Here is an 18,655-nt window from a genome sequence, read left to right on the forward strand (position 1 = left end):
CGGCTGAATTCTTCCCCAGAGCAGGAACTGTGTGGTGGCCAACTCTGTGTCCTGGGCACTAGCCCAGAGACGACTGGGTGAGCCAGAAACACTGGGTCCCAGCCGCACCCCCCCAACCCCCCCGCCATGCTGCATCCAGCCCATCAGCAAGGCTGCCTGTCTGGCTTCCTAAAGTCCTCTTGAATCCATCCACTTCTCTCTGCCCACCCTCATCTCCTGCCTGGACTACTGCAGTAGCCCCCAGCCTTGGTCCCCCAGCTCCCACTTCACTCTCCCCACGTCACTGCCCACCCCACTCTCCCCACCTCTGTCTTCCCCATGGCATCTGCATCAGTTTCCCACGGCTGCTGTAGCAAATGATCACAAATTTTGTGGCTTAAGAGCACAAATTTATTTACTTAGAGTTCTGGAGGTCAGAAGTCTGAAATCAGTCTCTGGACTGAAGTCGAGATGCTGGCAGGGCTGGCTCCTGCCGGAGGCTCTGGGGAGAGGCTGTTTCCTTGTCTTCTCCAACTTCCAGTGGTGACTTGCATCCCTTGGCTTGTGGCCCCTTCTTCCCTCTTCAATGTGCCTCCTTTCAATCTGGTTCTGTCATTCTCTCTGCCTTCTCCTCTTCTGTGGTCAAACCTCCTTCAGCCTCCATCTTATAAGGACTCCCGTGATTCCGTTGGGCCCACTCAGATCATCCAGGATCATCTTCCCAGCTCAAGATCTTTAGCTAAATCATAGCTGCATAATTCCTTATGCCATACAAAGTGACGTTCAAAGGTCTGGGGGATTAAGAGGAGGATATTTGGGAAAGGGAGCATCATTCATCCAAAGGGATCTTGTTAGAACCTAAGTTAAGTCTTGCGCCTTTTCTGCTTAAAATCACCCTATAAACCCCAGCTCCCTCAGAGCGCGTGCAAAGCCCTTACAGTGGCCACAGAGTCCTACACAGCTGTGTGCTGGTTACTTCTCTAAGCTCCTCTCCAGCCCTGCTTGCTGGGCCTCAACACTCCACGCATGCGCCTGCCTCGGGGCCTTTGCACATGCTGTTCCCTCGGCCTGGAGCCTTCCGCCCTGCCTCTTCCCAAGGCTATTGCTTGGTATCCTTCAGGTCCCACTTCCTCAGAAAGGCCCCCTTGGACTCTGCCCTCCCTGTGACAGCCCTTCCCTCTCCCCACAGTCTGAACACAGTCTGAAGCTGTCTTTACTGTTTGTTTTCCTGTTGATTATCCACCATCCCCACAAGACTGCTATCTCTTAAAGACCCAGTAGGGCCGGTCTGTCTGGTTCTCTGCTGTATCTCCTGCACCAGAGACAGGGCCTGGCACCTAGCAGTGCTCAGGAAACCTTTGCTCCACGAATCCCTGTGAGGCCAGTTCCCAACAGCCCCCTCTGCTGTTGTGAATAAAATACAATCACATTTAAAGACATTCTGACTGTCCCGGTGACTTTTTGGCTTGATCTCTTTCTTCAGTCAGTGATTAAAACCCCGTCTTCACATGTGAAAAAACAGTGAGGCCTTGTTTATATTAGGCACGCAAGGGCTTCAAAGGGCCTGAAATAGAGGTTAGTTGAGGTCTCCTAAGGGCAGACGCCATCAGAAGTGGCCTTGGGTCTCGTGAGGGAAGAGCAGGGTCATGGGGTGGGAGCCCCGGCAGTGGGGCTCTCTGTCTGTGCCTCGGATTCCACGTCCGCGACTGGAGATTGTAACAGGGTTACTGCAGAGTTCTCACCTGTTCCACTAACAGCAGGGTTCTCACCTGTTCCACTTACAGCAGGGTTCTCAGCCTCCATGCTACTGACCTTGGGGGCTGGATCTTCCCTGGTGGCTCAGTCAGTAAAGAATCTGCCTGCAATGTGGGAGACACAGGTTCCATCCCTGGATCGGGAAGATCCCCTGGAGGAGGGCATGGCAACCCACTCCAGTATTCTGGCCTGCAGAATTCCATGGACAGAGGAGCCTGGAGGGCTACAGTCCATGGGTTCGTGAAGAGTTGGACACAACTGAGCAACTCTTATTAACTCATGTTCTCTGCTGTGGGGGCTGCCCTTTGCGGGGTGGGATGCTGAAAGGCCTCACTGACCTCCATCCCTGAGATGCCAGGAGCATGTCCCCAGTTGTGAGAATGCCAAATGACCCCTGATGTAGCCTAAAGCCTCCTGAGGGGAAAAAAATCGTGCTGGGCTAAGAACTGCCACCTCAGTTGAAAGAGACGATGTAGGTAAGGCATCTGGCTCAAGTAGCCTGGCACTCAGCAGCTGCTCAGGAAATGGGGGCTGCTATCTGCTCAATAGGGTGGCCGGGCTGGACACATGGCTCTGCCACTTAACAAGTTACCAGGTGGCCCTGAGAGAGTGACTCTAGCTTCCTGAGCCTCAGTTTCTTCATCTGGAAAATGGAACAATAATATGGCTCACTCTCTTGGGACTGTCAGGGGGCCTAGGGACCGTGCCCCATACCCGGTAGCTGCTTTAGCTTACTAACTCTGAGGATGAAGATGAAGGTGATGGCAGCTCCTGGGAGCAGTGGGGGCGAGAGAAAGGGCACTTTGCAAGTACAGCCTGGGGTCTCGAGACTGAGTGTGCCCCTGCATGAATGGGGACACGCAGTCACCCCTGCCCACCCCTGGGAGGGCAGCTGGCTCAGACCCTCGGCCCTGCTGGGGCGTTTAATAATTAAGCTGGATAAGGGATGACAGGGCTGGAAGGCCGGCAGCGAGCGGGCCCTGGCCTTGTTCGGCTTTGGTGACGTGACGGCCCTGGGATCATGGCCTTCTCAAGCCCATAAACAGGGGGCTGGGCCCTGAGGCAGGCAAGGCCGGGCCAAGGTCTGTGACAGTGGCCTTGTGTTCGTGTAGCGCCGGGGGTGGGCGGGGGGACGCCTGGCAGCAGTGGGGCCAGGGGCACTCTGGAGCAGGGGCTCTTTTCCGTGGGGTCAGCTCTCCCCTCTCCCCTTGCTTGCACCCTCTTTCTCTCTTGCCTTGCCCACCCCCTCTAGTTGTCACCTCCAGTGTCTCTGGCTCTCATCACCTGCCGAGTGCTGCCAGAAGGTTCCCTGCAGCTGGACTCCCACCATCCCTATTGTGGAGGGGGGACCCTGCTCCCTCCCCAAATGAATAAGGCCTGTGACTGCGGGCCCCAGCCCCCAGGTCAGGAATCAGAGGCCCAGGAGTGCTGAGTCACCAGCCCCCAGGGCAAAGCCACGTCCCACCCAGGTCTGGGGTCTCCCAAGCTTGCACTTAAACCTCACACCCCTCTGATCTCTGCTGTCTGTCTGTCTGTCCCCCTCACCTGCCCGCAGCTTTCTCTAAACCACTTTCTATTGCTGTTTTTCTGCATCTCTGGGTCTCTCAATTTCCACCTCAATTTCCCCTTTCATGTCCTGGGTCTTCCTCCCCCGCCCTCGGGGTCCCTTCCTTCTGGTTCTGTGTTCCTCTTCTCCGCCTCCGAGTCTCTGCGTCTTGAACTCTGTCTGTTTCTGCCTTTCCTGTTCGCTCCCCCCTTGCCTGTCTCCCCTGACCGCCCCGCCTCCGGCCCGTCTCCCTGCAGCCAGCCCTTGTCCCCACGCCAGCACATTATGTCCCTGGTCAGAGCCTGACGTCAGGCGGGGCCTGGCGGGCGGCCACGGCCGCTGCCGGGCAGGCAGAGGGAGCCGCGCTTTCCGGTCCCCAGCGCCCGCCCGGCCCTTCAGCCTGGGGCTCCGAGTCTCCCCGCCTGGCCTCCGCTGGCCAGAGTGAATGGTGGTGCTTGGCAGCCACCTGGTCCGGGCGCCGGGGACTGCAGTTCACGCGCCTCTTTCTCCCCTTCAGCCTAGCCCCCGGGCTGTAAGAGACAGCTCCTGGGCCTGCCTGGTCCCCAAGGGGAGATGCTGCAGCCTGGGACAAGACCCAGGGCTCAGTGCTTACTGTGTGACCTCGGGCGAGTCACCCAGCCTCTCTGAGCCTCATCTTTCCCCTCATCTGCAGGGAGGGTCAACTCTAACAGGGGGCTTACAGCCTGGGAAGCGCTCAGCTCACTGCAGGAACGGGGTGTCACCACAGGGCGCCCTCCAGCAGTCTTCAACAGGGGAAGCCTCGGAGAGGGATGGGGGTCTGGATGACGCAGGATTGGGGGACACAGCTGGTCTTCAGAGGGCAGGGACCTGCATGGAGTGGGCGGGGGGATGGCCAGGCACCATGAAGGAACACCCCACCCAAAGTACAAACAGTGCCCCTGCCGGGAAATCCTGCCTAAGCCCAGTTGGTCTCAGGCCCCATCAGAGCCTGAAGAAGTGGTTTAAAAAATGTCATATTTCTTGTTTGGTTTGTTTGGTTTTCTCCCCCTCTGATTTTCAAAAGCAATGCCAGTTTCCGTGAAGGACATCTTGAAGGGCACCTGAGCATCCTGGTTTAAAACAGACTTTGGGGGGTTAGACCAACCTGGGTTCAATCCAGCTGTGTGACTTCTGGCCAGGGGCTTCATCAGCTGAGCCTCAGTTTCCGCATCTGTCAAATGGGAACAATGAACAAGACACATTAGAGAGTTACTGTGAAAAGCAGGCAAAACAATGCCTTTCAAAGCACAGAGGTCTGTTTTCTTGTCTTTTTTATTCTTCTAATTTTAAATATAGGAGTTACGGAGAAGTACGGAGATGAAAACAAGAAGGCCCCCCTCCAGAGATAAACAACACACAGATTTTTTGTGGAAATTTGGCTTAGTTAATTTATTTGTCCTGAGTTCCTTCTCTGGCCTGCTTTTTCATTTTTCACAAAAATAAAACCTGATTTGAAGTTTCATTTGAAAATATCTTTGCTTATTTTTATTATTGTTGTTTGTTTTTTCATCCGTGCATACTCAATCAGTTTAAGGGGCCTCCAGTGAGCTATGAGGTTGTCTCTCCCACCCCAGCCTCTGGCTCTGCTTCCTGGAAGCCAGCACAGTTAGCAGATTCTCACATGTCCTTCCTTCCTTTCCTGGGGTTAAATCATCTTTGGACACATGACTTCCAATTCCTCTATTCATTTTAGTTTTGTTTGTGTTTTTCAACTCACTTAATTATAAAGTATGACATTGCTTAAAAAAATCAGAACGCACAAAGAGAAGAAAGGGGAAGATAAGAAAAGTGGAATCTCCTGAAACCTTACTTCCCCTTCCACAGTTTGGAGTACATCCTTTTAGGCTTTTTCCACCACCTGACGTCTCTGCACATTCTTGCCTTCCCAGGTATCTTTTTTTCTTTAGCTCTGATCAAAGCTTGTGATGATATATTTGTATTTGATGATTAGATATTCTGATCATTATCTGCCTTCTCCACTGTGCAGAAAGTTCCAGGAGGCAGGGAGGGTCACGTCTGCGGCCCCCACAGCCAGCAGGGTGCCAGCGCACAGTAGGCCTGCACTGAATATTTTCCGAATGAAGGAAGGAATGGGTGACTTCTCTAAGGGGTTACATAATGTATTATCCTACCCTGTGACCTATTTCTTCCCACTTAGCATATCGGGTACATCTTTCCACGTCTCTAGCTAGGCAGCAAATCTCCATTTTTCATGTCTGCACGGAGGCACCACAATAAACAGCTTTTTGATGCTGACCAGAGACTTCTGCCCCGAACTGGGAAATTCTTTTTCAAACACAGATCCCTTAACGAATTCCATATGAGCCACCCGTGCCCCAGCCCTTCGGCCGTTTACTTTCAGCCTGACACTTCATGGGTTTCACGGGCCCATTGTTTTTTGGGACAAATCAAGATTTATTGTCTCTCCCTGACATGTTTTTCCAGAGAAGCTTAAGAGTGAAAAACTCATCCCACTCCCATCCCACTGTTTCCGCCAGTTGCCAGTGAAGTGTTCCGTACATGTGCTGAAGTTGGGAAACTGGGTATAACCCTTCCCTTCCTGGCTGCCTCCGTGCATACAGCACATGTCAAGCCCGTTCCTACCCCAGGGCCCTTGCACCGGCTGTTTCCTCTGCCAGGAATACGCTTCTCCTGGCTTGCTTACTTCAGATCTCTGCTCAAATGTCTTCTTCTAAGACAGGACTTCACAACCTTTTTTTTTTTTTTAAATTAGCCTCTCTAAGTTACTTATCCAGTGTTATCTTTCTTCCTAAAGCTTCCTTTCTTAAGTTTTACCTGGTGGCTCAATAGTAAAGAATCCGCCTGCAATGTAGGAGAACTGGGTTTGATCTCCAGGTGGGAAAGATCCCCTGGAGAAGGAAATGGCAACCCACTGCAGTATTCTTGCCTGGAAAATCCCACGGACAGAGGAGCCTGGCAGGCTACAGTCCATGGGGTCGTAAAGGACTGAACAATGAATATCATGTCACATTATGTTTCGTTACACTCATATTTTGGATCACATTCATATTTAGTGTCCATGCCCACCGACTGTGCTTGTTATCTTTCCTACAGTAGCCCCAGCACCTAAAACAGAGCCTGGAGTATTGTTGTTGCTCAGTCGCTCAGTCGTGTCTGACTCTGTGAACCCAGGGACTGCAGCTTGCCAGGCTCCCCTGTCCTTCACTGTCTCCCTGAGTTTGCACAAATTCATGTCCATTGAGTCAGTAGTACAATCTAGCCATCTCATCCTCTGTCCCTCCTTCTCCTCCTGCCCTCAGTCTTTCCCACCATCAGGGTCTTTTCCAATGAGTCAGCTCTCTGCATCAGGTGGCCAAAGTTTTGGAGCTTTAGCATCGGTCCTTCTAATGACTTATTCAGGGTTGATTTCCTTTGGAATTGACTGGTTTGATCTCCTTGCAGTCCAAGGGACTCCGAAGAATCTTCTCCAGCACCACCAGTTAGAAAGTATCAATTTTTCAGTGTTCAACCTTCTTTATGGAGCATTGTAGGTGTTCAATATTGGTTGAATCAAGAAATGCTAATTCCAAGATTCCAAGCTTCCTTCCAAGGCTGAGAACTGACTGTCATTATTCATTCATTCAAGATTTATCTGTTGTGCCAGATAAATCTCTGTGTGCCAGAGCCTGCCTGGGTGCTGGGAGGACTACAGTGGGTAAGGCAAACAGGCCCTGCCCTTAAGGGGTGTGGTCAGTGGTCAGAGAGACACAACCACAGCTGGAGGAGGACATCCAGGTTGACTTGCTGGCCTCGGGTGGTGGAAAGAGAAAGGGGCCTGTGACCTGACAGATGCAGATTGCCGGCTCTCACTCAGCTTTTGCAGAGCTGAGTTAACTGTGAGGCTGACACAACCAGGAATGATATCCTTGTTCCCTTTATTGCCTGCTGTTCCTGCATCATAAGTGGAGAAGAAATGAAAAAGTGTTGCCAGAAACCTCTCTGCATTCCTCCCACAGGCCCAGCTGGGTCTTTGCTTGTGGAACTAAGCTCTGCCCTACTTTCTGGCTGCCCTGCACGTTGCATCCTCCACGTCAGGGACGTTCCTACCCTAGTGGCCACAGCTCCCCGACAGAGATGCCGGAAGATGCACATTCCCAGCCTCGCTTGGCTTGGTGCAGGCCTGGGACTTGGGGCTCTACCAGTCAGACACGCCTGCTAGAGATGTGTAATCAGAGAAGGGCAGGACAAGAGGTGTGGAGGAGAATGGACCTGGCCCTCAAGGATGCATTGGGAGGGGTCCCAGGAGAGCAAGCAGGCTCCCTTCTGGACAGCCCTGCCAGAAGACCTGGGCCTCGTTTCTGGCTGAATAGCCCTCAGTCCTAACTCTGTGCCCACCCCGGGATGACAAGTACTAACAGGTATTAAGAATGTTCATTGGAAGGACTGATGCTGAAGCTGAAGCTCCAATACTTTGGCCACCTGATGTAAAGAGCCAACTCATTGGAAAAGACCCTGATGCTGGGAAAGATAGAAGGCAGGAGGAGAAGGGGGCAGCAGAAGATGAGACAGTTGGATAGCATCACAACTCAGTGGACATGAATTTGAGCAAACTCCGGGAGATAGTGGAAGACACAGCAGTCTGGTGTGCTGCAGTCCATAGGGTCACGGAGTTAGACATGACTTAGCAACTAAACAACAAGAACAAGATTATTCATGTTCTTTGACTCCTAAATCCCTCTTCTGGAATTCTAATCTGAGGAGATAATCACAAATAGTGAAAGATGCACCAAGATATTTGCAGTAGAATTATGTAGAGTCGTGAGGAATCAGAAACTACCTAAACACCCTGTGACCAGGGAACGGGTTTAGTTAATCAGGCAATGATCCTGAAAAGAAGCCAAGAACTGATTGCTCCAGTGAAATATTAGTGGGACGCTCAGGGTTAAATGTTAGTGGGGCGCTCAGGGTTATGTACATCCTTGAGTGGCCAAAGAAAACCAGAAAACAGGTGAAAGAAAAGCTTGTTTTTCTCTCTTACACAAAAGAAGTGTGGAGATTTAGTCCAGGGCTGGTGGGGTGGCTTCATACATTCGTCAGGGATTCTTTCTTCTAGGCTTCTACCGTGGCCCAAGATAGCCACTCAGTTCTAGCCACAACTCTGCATTCCAGCCAGTGAGGAGGCTGGGAAAAAGCACAGGCACTCTCTCCGTAAGGACTTGGACATTATACCCCATGAACTTGTCACGTGGACACACTTAGCTGCAAGAGAGACTGGGGAGAGACTTGCCTGGTGGTCCAGTGGTTTAGACTCCAAGCTTCTGATGCAGAAGGCACAGGTTTGATCCCTGATTGGGGGACTAATGTCCCACATGCCACATGGTATAGCCAAAAAAAAAAAAAAAGGCTGGGGAATGTAGTTTTTTTTCTGGGTGGTCACTTGCCCAGCTAAAATTTGAGATTTTTATTACTAAAGAAGAGGGAGAGATCAGAGAATTGGAGGGAAGCATGGGTCTTTGCCACAATAACAACAATTAAAATAACATCCAAGAGGATTCTGTGATAACATTTAAAAATTGTACAGTTTAGGAAAAGCAAGATTTGAAGTTGTGTGTAGAGTGTGATTGCAACTGCAAAACAAAATTTCTAAACAGAGGAAGCCACTCGGAGGACAAAACTGTTGGAAAGTTAGCCTTTATGGGGGGTCCTATCAGAGATGTCGTGTTTTCTTTTCTCTCTGTATTTTCCAAATGTCAGTAATTGAGGAGACCTAAGTTCTTGAGAGAATCTCTGTGCAGATTATAGAATCTACTTGAGCTATAGTTCATGTCATGCAAGTTTTTTCCTCGAATGTGTCAAGGTGGCCAGACAGGGAAAGAAGAAATGAAACGATCTCGAGTCACAGACAACATGATTGTAAATGGAGAGAAAGCCAAGGAACCCACAGAAAGTGGCTAGAAAAAGAGGGCCCTGGGACTTATCACAGGTTCAAGTCACAGCTGTGCTGAAATGCCAGCTCTGTGACCAGGGATAAACCAGCCGCCTCCCTGTGTCTGCATGAAGGAAGAAGAGCCTCCACCTCTGGGTGTGATGAGGGCCCAGAGGAAGCAGCTCCCGCAGAGCGCAGGCTGCAGGCCTTGGCGTGGAGCAGGCTCTCCACCAGATGCTCTCGGGCAATTCTGTCCTCCTAGGGGACATGCGGCAGTGTCGGGAGACCTTTACCACTGGAGCAGAGAAGAAGCTACCGGCATCTAGTGGACGAAGGCCAGGGATGCTGTTAGCATCCTGCAATGCACAGAGCAGATTCCCTCCGCAGGGACTGTGCTGTGTGCTGTGCTCAGTCGCCCAGTGGAGTCCGACTCTTTGCGACCCCATGGACGGCAGTCCACCTGGCCCCTCTGTCCATGGATTTCCCAGGCAAGAATACTGGAGTGGGTAGCCAGTCCCTTCTCCAAGGGTCTTCCCGATCCAAGGATTGAATCTGGGTCTCAGGCATTACAGGCAGCTTCTTTACCATCTGAGCCACCAGGGAAGCCCCTAGAGAGACTATCCAGCCCCAGATGTCATTGGTTCTGAATTGAGAAGCGTTGCTCTCAGCACACCCCAGCTGTTACCACCGTGGGGCTTGTTTCCTGGCTTTTGCCGTCATGAACCGCGCAGTTGTGGTCAGCGGGGTCACACGCCAGTGGACATGTGTTCTGAGTGTAGAGTCGCTACAGCAGCCCTGCTCTGCCCTTTCCGAGCCTCCTGAATGCCCCCAAGACGTCTCCTTCCTCTTATCTTGGGCTCTACACTATGGGTTTGGAATGTGTCTGTGCCCAGGGGAGCTGAGAGAAGGGACAGGACGGCCGACAGCCCCCCACGCAGTGAGGAAACCTGTGGCCTCTGCAGGGCGGTTTCTGCCCTGAGCTTCCTACCCTGTGGCTCTGCTCCGCTCCTTGCCTCCACCCAAAACCCCCTGAGGCAGGCGCTGCCATCGCCTCCACTCCTCCATGTCAGAGAAGGGGAAACAGGCTGCGAGGCAGAACAGGAGACGGCAGCCGGCCCCAAAGGCGGCTCGCTGCCCCCAGACCTGGCTGGTCTGGCCCCCGGGTCCTTGTCCCGACTGCACGTCAGAACCACCTGGGGACTGAAAACCCCCGGGTCCCGCGTGGCCCCACTGACCCGATCAGGTCAGGCTTGGGTTTCGGAATCGAGCTGATCTTACCTGGATTCTTGGCTCCTTCACTTTCTGGCTATGTGACCTGAGGTCAGTGACTTCACCTCTCTGAGCCTCAGGTTTGTGCTCTGAAAAAAAGGGCAGTGTTAGCTGCCCGCTCGGAAGTTGACCACGAGGATTCAGCGAAATGCCCCATGTAGGCACGTGAGAGTGTGTGTGTGAGTGTGTGTGTGTGTGTGTGAGTGTGTGTGAGTGTGTGTGTTTAAGCTCTTTAATTAATTCTGTTGTGCCTGGCTAGTTACCTATCAATTCATGCATTATCCATCCAATCATCTATCCATCCATCCAGTCATCTATCCACTCATTTATCCAACACATTTATTTGACACAAACTGTGCGCCTGGCTGGGCTTCAGTCCCTGAGGACACAGAAGTTCCCCTCATGAAACTGACAATAGCAGCGTTGAGAGAACAGAGTGGAAAATAAATGAATAAATATGTTGCATAGAGTCTCATGTAAACAGCATGGGACGGAACTCCTCTTCCGGATGGGGTGAGACACCCATGTCTTCCGTCTGCCTTTCCAGACCCCCTTCCCCCTGCACCGTGTCTCAGGGCAGATTTGTGTGCAGAGCGTCAACCTGGGGAGCCCACGCCTCCCCACGGCAGACACAAGAAAACTCACTTTCGCAGCCTCTCTCGCAGCTTGGGTGCAGGCGTAACAGCTGTGTTTGAGAAACAGCAAGGGGGCCTTGGAGGTAGAGGTGGGACTTGGAGTTCAGACAGGCCCAGGGGCTTGTCTGAAACCGAGCAGCGGGGGCGTGGACGAGGCCGAACCTGAATCCAGATGCGCTGGATTTGCCGACTCCAGCTCTTCCCTGGTTTGTGGTCCTCACTGCAGGAAGGTTGCGTCGCATTGAAAGGCAGGGGATGGAAAATTAAGAAGCTCTGCCAGCCTTACAAGCTGAGGCCCACCTCGGTATCTGTCAGTCACATCCAGGCCTGGGCCTTGCATTTCATAAGCATGGGCTGGCAACAATCCTACCAGGTAGGATGAGCAAATCTGGGTTTGGAGTCTAGGTTTGGAGAGAGGGGTCAAGCAATTTGCTTGAGGCCACACAGAGAAGGATCGGGACACAAACCCACTGTGTATCTCCAAAACCTTTGCTCTTCGGAGTGCACCCAGCTTCCACCAAGGAGACCCACCGATGACGTAGCACCGTCGTGTCTGACCCTGACCACACTCTGAGTCAGGGTCGGCATGTCAGACTTCTTCCCACTTCCAGATGAAACCCAGAGGCACGACATATGGTAAGCTCTCAGTAAGTAACATGCCAGCACTGCAAGAAAGCATAACCAACTTACAGGATTTTGCTTGAGAATCTCAGAGGCTCAGAGGCTCTTCCTTCTCACATTATTTTTTTTTCCTGCTAAATATCCCTCATGTGAAAACTCTAGCTGACTCATTCTTTGACCTCATTTAATTCTTCTAAACTGGTGACTTTGAGATGGGGGCAGTGTAAAGCATTATCCCCCATCCCCAACCTGGGCTGTAGCACTTTTCTGTCCCGCTCTCCATCTATCCATCTATCTATCTGCCAACAATCCACCCATTCACACATCCAGCCAACTGTCCTATTCACTCTCTCCAACATTCCATTATTCCTCCACTGATCCATGAATTCAATCGTTCTCCATCCATCCATCCATCCATCCTGGTACCCACCAATCCATTCACCCACACTTCTATCCACCTACCCAATTTACTCAACTCTACCCAGCCTTCCCCAACAGTGGAAACAGTGTCAGACTTTATTTTTGGGGGCTCCAAAATCACTGCAGATGGTTACTGCAGCCATGAAATTAAAAGACACTTACTCCTTGGAAGGAAAGTTATGACCAACCTAGATAGCATATTCAAAAGCAGAGACATTACTTTGCCAACAAAGGTCCGTCTAGTCAAGGCTATGGTTTTTCCAGTGGTCATGTATGGATGTGAGAGTTGGACTGTGAAGAAGGCTGAGCGCTGAAGAATTGATGCTTTTGAACTGTGGTGTTGGAGAAGACTCTTGAGAGTCCCTTGGACTGCAAGGAGATCCAACCAGTCCATTCTGAAGGAGATCAGCCCTGGGATTTCTTTGGAAGGAATGATGCTCAAGCTGAAACTCCAGTACTTTGGCCACCTCATGGGAAGAGTTGACTCATTGGAAAAGACTCTGATGCTGGGAGGGATTGGGGGCAGGAGGAGAAGGGGACGACAGAGGATGAGATGGCTGGATGGCATCACTGACTCGATGGACGTGAGTCTGAGTGAACTCCAGGAGTTGTTGATGGACAGGGAGGCCCGGGGTGCTGTGATTCATGGGGTCGCAAGGAGTCGGACACGACTGAGCGACTGAACTGAACTGAACTGATCCTGCCTTCCATTCACTTCTTCGCTGATCCATACATTCAAGCATCATCCATCTGTCCGTCATCCATCTACTCAGTAAAAACATACCGACTATTGCCTTTGTGCTGAGCGCTACGCCAGACTCAGAGACGCTAGAAACAAACAGGGTTGGTGCTTGACCTCAGAGTACGACGGGAGAGACAGATACAAGGGATGCTATAGGAAGGGCTCATTCATTCATTTTTTCCACATGTGTTCCATACCTCCTCCTCTGTGTCGAGCAGCAACAGATGCTGGAGAACAAAGATACAGGAGCCGAGGTCTTGGGCACACGTCCTGGTGATAGAGACAGAAGCAAATATGAGCCCAGGCGGGAAGTGCTCGTTCCGCGATCACTTTCCTGTTCAGCACGTGTTCGCTGATGCCTCCCACTTGCCAGACCTGAGCCCTGGGGACGCCAAGGTACAGAAGACTCGGCCTCAACCACCCGGAGCACAGTCCAGTGGAGGAAATGGTCCAGTGGAGACATTCAGCAGAACGTGATATGGGCTGCTATAATATGATGAGGGTGAGAGCAGGGGTCCCCGGAAGCGAGGAAGGCGGCCAGTGGAGCTTTCTGGAGGAGCTGGGGCCAGGTCTGAGCCCAGAGGATGACGGGGTCTCCTCAGTTAGCACCGCTTTCCCAGGCTCCCCACGACTTTCTTTCCTCCCTTCTTGCAGGACAGGAAGGTCAGACCGAGGGCCCCCAGGACACCGCCCCCTCCCACCCAGACAGCTCTTTTGAGGCTCGGACTCAAGTTCTGTCTTGGGACAAGGCCCTGGGCAGCTGGCCGGCTGAACCTTGGAGACTGTCCCGCAGTGACCAAGGCCCACTGCTGACACTGAGGTTGTTTGTGCAAATGTGCTCCATTTGCCAGGCGGCCTTGTTCACAGAAGAGAAACAACGGCTCTGCTGGCGTGACGTATGGTGGGGTGTTGGGGGGCTGAGACTGTCTGCCCTGTATGGTGCCCTGGGGAACGGGGACACGGGTGCCGGTAGGGGCGGTGTGGGAAGGACAGAGCAAGGCGGAGATGGAGGGCAGCAGGGGCCAGAGCGTGCAGAGCCTCGCAGGCCTCAGGGAGGACTCGGGGCTTGATCGCAATGGTAACAGGAAGATTTGCTAAGTCGCTTTAGTCGTGTCCGACCCTGTGCGACCCCATAGACGGCAGCCAACCAGGCTCCCCCGTCCCTGGGATTCTCCAGGCAAGAACACTGGAGTGGGTTGCCATTTCCTTCTCCAGTGCATGAAAGTGAAAAGTGAAAGGGAAGTCGCTCAGTCGTGCCCGACTCTTAGCGACCCCATGGACTGCAGCCTACCAGGCTGCTCCATCCATGGGATTTTCCAGGCAAGGGTACTGGAGTGGGGTGCCATCGCCTTGCTTTGAGCTGGATTCAAATGGACTAAGACATAAGATTCACAACCTCCAGAGAGTATTACTTTGCTACACAGAAGAAACCAGCACAACATTGTAAAGCAAACCGTACTCCAATAACGATTAATAATAATAATAACCCCTCCAATAGCTAGCACTTAAACCACTTGGGTATTCATTCCTTCCCCCAGTAGTTGAGCGCCTACTCTGTTCCAGACACTCTTCCAGGCACTGGAGAGAAACAAAGGGGGTTGGATACAACAAACTCAGACTCTGCCTTCCTGGGGCCAGAGGGGTCACAGACCCTACAGCAAATAATCATACGGTCAAACACAGTGATCAGAGCCACCAGGGAGGGCTTCTCCGAGGTGATGCAAAGGCAGCTGGTTAGGTGCTTCATTTGGCTGGTGTACATGGAGCAGCAAGTGTGTCAGAGACTGTGCTGGGTGCAAGGGGTGTCACACGAGCCAGGCAGACCCAGTTCGTGCCCTCGAGGCGTAGACAGCCAGTGGAGGAGACACACCAGTAAGTGGACTGCACCAGCCTGGTGAGGGAAAGGCAGCTAGGGCACCGTGGGAGCAGGGAGGGCTTCCTGGAGAAGGAAGGTGGGAAGGAGTTGGACAGGAATTATGTGTGGGGTGAGGGAGGGGCTGGAGGGGCCGGCGGCAGGAGATGCTGCAGACTTGGGAGAACGTTCAGATCCATGGCAAGGAGACCCAAGACCGTGGGTGCAGAACGGCAGGGGTGTCTGCGGGGCTCCCTCTGTCTCTCTGTGTCCCCCCCTCTTTCTGCCTCTCCACCTCTGTCTGAACCCCATCTTTGTCTCGCTCGTGACCGGCCTTTGTCTTGATCCGTCAGTGCCCGACAGTCTCTCCAATTCTCTCCCGTCTCGGCCTCTCAGCTTCTCTTTCTCTCTGACTCTGTCTTGCCTGCCCTGGTCATCTTCGCGAGATGTCAGTAAGAGACAAGGATACTGGGGGGTGGGGAGGGAAAAAACAAACGGGCGGGTGGGCAGGAAGCGAGGTCAGGAGCACAAGGACAGCTGAGCACAGGGACGGGCGGTGACTGAATGTTCTGTTTTGGAAAGACAGCTCTGGTCAGGGGCGAAGGTGGCTGACCACGAAACTTGATAACCTGGCCAAACTCGGGTCCTCGCCAGCCCTCCGGCCAGCAGCCCCGTGACCCCGTGGACGCCGCACAGAACCTCCCCAGGGGGCGGGGGAGACGGGAAAAGGGCCCCCAGGCAGTTTCTCCTCTGGCCAGCGAGACTGGCAGGAAGGGGTGGGAACAGGGAACGGTGACTTCTCAAGCGAGCGCTCAGCGTGGCTTAGAACGGGAAAGCCCTGCTCATCTCTGTATCCTCTCCCAAGGTTTAGCAGTGTATTAAGCACTTACTGGGCGCCGGGCACTGGGCTGACCCTCTCAAGTGGAGCGTGATGGCCTGAGACCAAGGGCCATACCTCCAGAGCGTCTGACCTTGTATAAGTTACTTAACCTCTTTCTTCGTGTGTAGAATGGGACTGAAGCAGAACCTGTCTGAACCACTGGAGGTCTAGAGTAATATGTGAAGTGCTCGGAATAGCACACGGCACACAGTAAGTGCTCGAGAAAAACCGAAGCTACTGTGATCTCAGGTTTGTAATTTGAGAGGCAAAGCTGAGGAGGCAGAGAGAAAGAAAGTGAAAGTGTTATTCGTTCAATTGTGTCCGACTCTTTGCAACCCCGTGGGAGGTCCATAGGATTCTCCAGGCAAGAATACTGGAGTGGGTTGCCATTTTCTTCTCTAGGGGATCTTCCTGACTCAGGGGTCGAACCGGGGTCTCCTGTATTGCAGGCAGATCTTTTTTTTTTTTAACCATCTGAGACACCAGGGAAGCCCAGTGAGTCAGGGTTGAATTCCCACTTCATCCCTTTCCAGCTCTGTGACCCTGGTTAAGTCTCATAACTTAACCGGGTATCAATTTTCTTATCTGTTCATTGAAGATGATTTTTTGAAAAACTTGTTTGGCGGCTCCAGGTCTCAGTTGCAGCATGTGAGCTCTAGTTTCCTGACCAGGGATTGAACCCGGGCCCCCTGCTTAGGGAGTGCAGAATCTTAGCCAGTGGACCACCGGGGAAGTCCCAGTTAAGATGATCTTGATACTCACCTCATCAGGGGTTTGAGAGCTTCTGTGTACGTATGAAATAGAGGGAAAGCATTCACTTCACAGGTAAAGAAAGTGTCCAGAGCACTTCGTTTTTTGCTCCATGTGCCCAGCAGGTTCCGCGTCTCCAGACCATCTGCGATGTGCTCGATCCTGTGCTCTTCCCATCCTAAAAACCACGCGGCCGGTTAGAGAGGGAGCAAGGCGCCTTGCAAAGTGAGTCCTGACAACCGTCTTCCGAGGCAGGCATTAGCAACCCATTTCACAGAAGTGGAAACTGAGTTCTGAAGAGATTAGACAGGCTGCCCAAAGCAGAGGCTCACGAGCACCTGCTTCCCTGGGCTGCTCTCGAAATGAACTCCTGTGACAGCCCCCCCATTTCCTGTGGCGTCAGAGGCAACTAGGGCCTCAACCTCCCTCACACACTCGGCTGTGTGTTCCGGCCTCCACGCCCCCCTCCCCAAGCCTGGCCCAGCGCTGGCCTCAGAAACGTTGGTTGCTGTCAGACAGAATCTACAGGCCCAAAGAGCTGTGCTGTCCCCGTTACCTCTCCACACCCTCAGCCTGCTTCCTCATCCTCTGGCCAACCGGAAGGAAACTCAGCATGGCCCTCGTACCCCTGAACACCTCCCTCCCTACCAGGGCGAGAAGCAGGTGACAGGCACAGGTAGTATGGACATGGGGACAGAAGGGGGTCTGGAGCCCCAGAACCCTGGGTCCTCATGCTTGTGTGACTTTGGGCATGGCACTTCCTCTCTCTGCACCTCAGTTTTCTCATCTGTAGAATGGGCATAATCACCATAATATCCACCCCTTCAGTTGATGTGCAGGATAGAGACACAGCATGGGGTAGATGCTGGGAGGGGTGGCTGAGGACCCCTCTCCCAACCCCAGTCCTCCAGTTTGACTCTTCATGGTCAATGGTGAGCAGCTCATGAGACAGTAGCATGGTTAACAGCATGAGCCCTGGGGTCAAATCCTGCCTCTGCCACTTATTAGCTGTGTGATCTAAGACTTCAGTGACTTAACCTCTCTGGGCCTTAGTTTTCCCATCCATGAAGTAGATGCAAATAATAGTCCTCCCCTCTTTGAACTGCTGTGATGATCAGATGAATTCACAAATGTAAGGAAGAGGACCCTGCCAGGCACACGATGAGGGCTCACAGAAGAGTTTGCTGCTCTTCAGGATTGAAGGGGAGAGGACATGTGGTGGCTTCTGCATAATGTACAAGAGCTTGTGCCAGGGATGGAATGGGGGGCGCGGAGGAAGGATCTTCATCTGAACTGGGGGGCTGTCAGAAAGTTAGGCCCGCATACTGGGGGCAGGGCTTTGCCGAGGTCCCCCGTGGTCCCAGGAAGGGCTGTCCTACCCACATCCGTCCTCCCCTGGGAGCCGGCACAGTGCTTGCGCCTCCCTAAGGAGGGGGCTCCGTCCTTCCTGCCGCTCAGCCTGAATCCTTGGAGCCGCCCCTGATTTCTTGATTTCTGTTACATCTGGTCCAGCAGGGTGTCCTGTCCGCCTCTAGAACAGATCTAGACTGTGAGGTCGTGACCTTCCCCCACATCCCCTCCTCCAGTCTTCCCCTGGGCCTGGCCACCATGCCCTTCTGCCCGGACCATCGCAGTCACCTCCTCTCTGGTTGCCGCCCTTCTTCCCAGGCCCTGACAGTCCATTCTCCACACACAGTCAGGGGGACCCTTGCAGAACCTCGGTCAGGCCACGCTAAGCTGCTCGGGACCCTCTGGGGCTCCCGTGGACCCCAGAGGAAAGCTTTGAGCCTCTAGGAAGGATTCCGGCTCCCACGCTGCCCTGGCCACACTGGCTTCCTCCTCGCCCTCACACATGCCCGGCAACGTCCCAGCCTCAAGGCCTCTGCACTTGCTGTTTCCTCTGCCGGGAATGTGCTTCCTCCAGTTATCCGCATTGCCCAATCCCTCATGTCTTTTGAGTCTGTCCTCAAATATTTGCTCAGCGAGGCCTGCTCCGGCCCTGCTCCGCATGTAGAGCTGTACCTCTCTGAGGTGCGCCATCCCCTTCCCCGATGTATTTTTCTTGTTAGCACCGATTGCTAAGGAGACACATCTGAAATGAAACATGCTCAGTTGATCTATCAGCGTGTGTCCCTAACTCCAAAATGTCAGTGGGAGGAGCAGAGTTTGGACACGTTAAGTAGGGGCTGCGCCCATGCCTGCTGAGGCCTGGACACTCTTCCGGGGACTCGGGACCCAGCAAAGCAAAACACTGAGCCCCTGACTCCTTGACACACTAGTCTCACGGATCTGAATACT

General features: G+C 53.0%; 2 long non-coding RNA genes across 3 annotated transcripts; both read right to left on the reverse strand.

Moving 5' to 3' along the window:
* Nucleotides 1-350: 350 nt before the first annotated feature.
* LOC138990507 (uncharacterized) lies at nucleotides 351-3,710 on the reverse strand. Of its 2 annotated transcripts, none has more exons than XR_011466650.1 (3): nucleotides 3,280-3,710; nucleotides 1,722-1,838; nucleotides 351-770 (listed from the first exon to the last, which is right to left on the reverse strand). It is a non-coding gene; the product is annotated as an uncharacterized lncRNA (long non-coding RNA). The 2 variants fall into 2 exon arrangements; XR_011466649.1 differs by having other exon boundaries at nucleotides 353-770; nucleotides 1,749-1,838; nucleotides 3,280-3,700.
* Nucleotides 3,711-10,779: 7,069 nt separating this feature from the next.
* Nucleotides 10,780-16,498, reverse strand: LOC138990389 (uncharacterized). Its single transcript, XR_011466453.1, has 3 exons — nucleotides 16,370-16,498; nucleotides 13,073-13,145; nucleotides 10,780-11,757 (listed from the first exon to the last, which is right to left on the reverse strand). It is a non-coding gene; the product is annotated as an uncharacterized lncRNA (long non-coding RNA).
* Nucleotides 16,499-18,655: the final 2,157 nt, after the last annotated feature.

This window comes from Bos mutus, chromosome 13 (genome assembly GCF_027580195.1).
Source record: "Bos mutus isolate GX-2022 chromosome 13, NWIPB_WYAK_1.1, whole genome shotgun sequence".
Taxonomy (NCBI): Eukaryota; Metazoa; Chordata; class Mammalia; order Artiodactyla; family Bovidae; genus Bos; species Bos mutus.